The sequence below is a fragment of the Nilaparvata lugens genome, chromosome 11 (assembly GCF_014356525.2).
Source record: "Nilaparvata lugens isolate BPH chromosome 11, ASM1435652v1, whole genome shotgun sequence".
Lineage (NCBI taxonomy): Eukaryota > Metazoa > Arthropoda > Insecta > Hemiptera > Delphacidae > Nilaparvata > Nilaparvata lugens.
The window spans coordinates 11,718,406-11,723,666 of NC_052514.1; positions in this window are offsets into that span (position 1 = coordinate 11,718,406).

The window sequence follows — 5,261 nt, forward strand, 5'->3', positions numbered from 1 at the left end:
AAAACCTTCCATAAAAATCCGGTTCACATATGAATGTTGAATCATGATCTCATAATAATTATTATTGAAGAGATCTTAGGTTGCCTTATAACAGAAATATAACTGCCAAAAAGTGCATGATAAATTATTAGTGAGCCCGATTTGTGAAACGTTTATTATCAGAAGAAAGACTGATGTCTTCTGGCCTAGACATAGAGACCAAAGAAAGATGTTTACCATTTTATATTATAAAGATAATATAATGTAATAAGAGGCAAGGGAAGAATGATTGGCTGTGATGCATACAGTTAAGATTCATTGATTAATTATTATAAATAGGTTATGGAATTACTATGTAAATAATAAATTGAATATAGTAGCCTATTGAAATGTAGTCTGAATGTAACTACTAAGAATAAGACTTCATCGAATCATGAATACATTAGAATATGTAAATAATGATATTGTGAACTAGATTAATATTTTTTCGTTTTTTGAATGTATTATAAAAATGTTTAGAAATTATTGATTTATCTTGTAAATAATCGACTCAATTGAAGAGAATTAGTAGAAGAAAAATGAAAAATTGAATGCAAATAATTATCAAGCTTCCATCATCTTGAAAGAAACACACAGATTTTGTCAATAATTCTACATTAACTTTTTGGTACACAATGAACGTACGCTCATCATCTTGATTTAATTTTTTATGATCTGCTAAAATATATTTTCCGAACCAAAGGATGGAGCACTTATTTTGTTTGATACCCAAGTTGTACCACTACCTCCGTAACAAAGCCATAGTGCATTCGTGTGACGTCAGCACAGGTAGGGCTCCTACACCGATAAAAACTCGATGATTTCAGCTGATCTATATCAGCTAGTGATTTTATTGGTGTAGGAGCCCTACCTGTGCTGACGTCACACGAATAGCTAGTGATTTTATTGGTGTAGGAGCCCTACCTGTGCTGACGTCACACGAATATCACTATGGCTTTGTTTACAAAGGTAGTGGTTGTACTCATACTCATACAGGCCTTGCAATTGAATTATCATTCAAATATTCTGTTTTATTAAGCTATCATAATTGTTTATCAGCAAATTCTAGAGCTTGGAACTTCTGAAATATGCTTTCATACTCATTACTCACTGACAAAGCAATAAAATTTTTATATCTGCATTTTATAACTTATTACACACCAGACATTATTATTCTGAATTCGAACTATTATGGATCTCTGATTTTCATTCAAGTTATGCTACTTTTGAGTTTACCACTGTTTCAGTCTATTCACTGAAGAACCACTTTCAGACAGGCCACTAGCCAGATAGATCACTAATATAATCAGGAAATAAAGACGTCAATAATATAATACATCAATAATAAAATCACTTCACTTAATCTTAAAGTGATTCAAACTTGAAAATGGCCAAAGACCGAATCTAGTTATTTGAAATGTTTTAAATGAAAGAGTACTCCATGTTTTCATATTGTTTTTACATCAATAATGTGGCCTGATTATCTTAAAGGTAGCAACTTTAGCCTGCTATCATTGCACCGGTAATAGTTCAAAGATTACTTTTTCTTGCCACGCCAATTATTTAAGAAAAATATATTTATTTATTTTCTTGTAGCACTGTTGTTAATTGGTGAATAAATTTCATCTGATTTGAAAAAAATCCAATTACATAGTATTTCCCACACACTTGAGTATATACTTATATGGGGAACATCGAATAAAAGGGTTTTTATCTTGAGATTTTTGTTGAATTAAATAACAAGACTAAGAAATTGTCAAAAACCACAGATTTATTGATAGTCAGAAAGACCGGTTTCGGTTGTTACACAATTGTCAATCTCTGATAAACTCAGTTTTTCTACCGGTATTTCTGACTATCAATAAATCTGTGGTTTTTGACAATTTCATAGGGTAGTCTTTTTATTCATATGAATAATTACCACAATATCAAATTCCTACTACACAAAAAGTTTTAGTTGAATACTGTTATTTTCGAATAACTTGCTATTGTGGTAGAATCACAGTTAAAGTATTCCTTACTATTAAATCTTTCAATAATAATGATTCAAACATGAGAGAGACAAAGTATAGTACCTACCTACTATATATAACAGAAATCTTTATAATCCTTCTTCTTTTATTTTTTTTCTATGTCTACCTTTTTATCTTGTTTATGGTAATCCAAATTCATCATAATTTTAGTTTTATCTTTCAATAATAATGATTCAAACATGAGAGAGACAAAGAATGGTACCTACTATATAACAGAAATCTTTATAATTCTTCTTCTTTTATTTTCTCTATGTCTACCTTTTTATCTTGTTCATACCTAATCCAAATTCATTATAATTCTAGTTTTACATTAATTTATAGTTTATTCATGAACAGTGCTATTTAGTTTTGTACCACTATGAGTCTTGTTACACTCAGTGGAAATTATCATATTGTATAAATAAATTAATAACATGACAATTCAATTGATGGAATAACTTATATTTTTACTTCCTGAAAAGTGAATAGCATCAGAGTTTAAGGGTCGCTTTCTCCGAAAATGTTGAACTCGATTTATAGTTTTGAACCATAAGCTGACTCAATTTGAATATAATCAATGCAACCTCACATTCATTGAACAGGTTCAATAATTGAAACCAACTTAGGAGAAAGCGACCCTATCTTTTTTTTACGATGCACAAATCAACTATTATGATTTATTATTGAATTTTAATGATGAAAAAACTTTCCATCTCACTAGATACCGGTATCTATATCATGATATCATGATATTTATTCACTATATAGTCTTGTAGAGAAAATGTTCAGTTTTAAGATTACACTAAACTTTTCCAGCTATTTCACACTATAGACAACTATTTCTCATCAACAATTCTCGCATTGGAAATTCATTTTTCAGATTTAGACTAATAAGACTACCAAAACAGCTATCAAAAGAGACTTATTTATGCATGTAAAAATAGAAATAACTCAACTGAAACTCTTTAAACATTGTAGAAGATATAGATTTCCATTAGCCTAGGCCTAGAGATCACAGCTTATTTATTGAACATCCATCTGTCATACTTCTAGTCAATGTAGGATACTGAATAAAAATACTAAGAAATTGTCAAAAACCACAAATTTATTGATAGTTAGAAAGACCGGTTTCGGTTGTTACACCATTGTCAATCTCTGATAAACTCAAAGAATGATGAACTTAAACTTAATGATGAACTCCGATAAACTTAAACAATGGTGTAAAAGGTTAATCAGAGATTGACAATGGTGTAACAACTGGAACCGGTCTTTCTTAGTATCAATAAATCTGTGATATTTGACAATTTTTAATATGAATAATTACCACAATATCAACTTCTCAACTACACAAAACAAATGTAGGATTCCGTATTGAAATTTTATTTCCTATTCAATATAGATGAAGCATTGGGAAATTAGAACATTGAACCACCTATGTTTTCATTGGAAATAGTCTACTAAGATAATTAACTTGGATTTCTTGAGAATTTTTCAAAAAATAATACTGTTAAAGGTTTTGCCACATAATGATACTGCCATTCTCATGAATTTTCAAATGTATTATTATAGCTAACAGAGCTGAACAAATTGAAGGCCACATTTACAAGTTTTGTATCATAAAATGATCTGTAGTCTGAGTTCCAATAGGAGAATGAATAATTATTGAATGTCAATAACAGTACATTTTAGATAAAAATCATCATCCAGATAATTTATTGTTAAAACAATTAGAAATGTTACATCAAAGTCATGTTCTTTTTGAACACTATTGTCCATTGTCATTTTCTTTTCCAATTCAAAAAATAATTTATTTCGCACAACAAAATATTATTACAAAACATTGTACCAGCTGAAAATACAATATAAGAAAATACTAATATAAATAATTATATGTTTTGCTTTAGAGGACAAAAACTTGAAGCGGAATAAATATGGGCACACCTAGGCATAAGCCCTATTGAAGTGCACTTCTCTTGAAATAAAATAAATTTAATTAATTTTAGACATTCAATCAGTTTGTCCTCTTCCTAGTGCGGTGGGATAAATTATTTGTAAAATTGCATATTACCTTATTACACTAAGTATTCTGATCACCATTTCATGAATTGCTGGAATGCAATTCTAAGGTTAAACAATATATAACACAATAGTTTCAAAAAGGCTTTGAACAGGCCTGGGACTCGAAATGAGATCATGTTATCTGTTATGATAATAATAATAATTAATATTGTTATCTGTTATGATGTAAAACCTTTTTATTTGCAGTTGAGAATGTATTTCAAACGAGTAGGCCCACCGTAATCCACCTATAATAGCATGTGGCTACACATAAATTTATCAGAATGCCTATAAACTCTTGAATAAACTATGATTTGGGCCTATTATTTAACATAGGCCCTGAAATTGATCAGCTGCGACCTGAAAACTCTGACACCAGACCTGAGCCAGCCAGGTCACTCGATATTATTATTTAACAAGTCTATTAGAATAAAGTGTTCACCTATAATAGCATGTGGCTACATATAAATTTATCAGAATGCCTATAAACTCTTGAATAAACTATGATTTAGGCCTATTATTCATCAAGTCTATTAGAATAAAATGGTTATAAAATAAACTGAGTCTAGACTCGGTTGCACATGAGCCTGTTAAATTTTTACTGTGCTTAAATATCACAAAAACCAGTCAAAGAGTTTCTTTAAAAAAAAGAAACTCCTCTTATTCGTTCTCTTGACATTTATATAACCATATGATTGAAAAGTAACAGATTTTTGTGCAACCGGGCCGTAGATTCAAACTTGGTTAGAGAGACTGTTTTACTAAAAATTATAATTGGATAATTTTTATGGTTGTATAATTTTGAACGATCAATAAGAAGAAGGCTTGGAAAAGATCACTTTCATTGAATTACAGCATTTAAGTCAATTCAAATCAATGTGAGGAAAAATCCAATCCGCTGCTGGAAAAGTAGAATGCAAAACTTGAAGATTTTGAATTTCATCAATATAAAATAATGTTTATCTCTTGATAATAGATATTCTGTGATAGATATATGTGAATTTGTCTGTATCTCAAGGCTCTCAAGACCACACCTTGAATCATACAAAGAGCCGATATTGATCATTGTTTATCATTGTGAAATTTATATCAATGTTACCGCAATGTCATGCATGATGGTACTTCTCAGTTTTGGGTTTCACTTAATTATTTTTAATCATAATTATAATTATT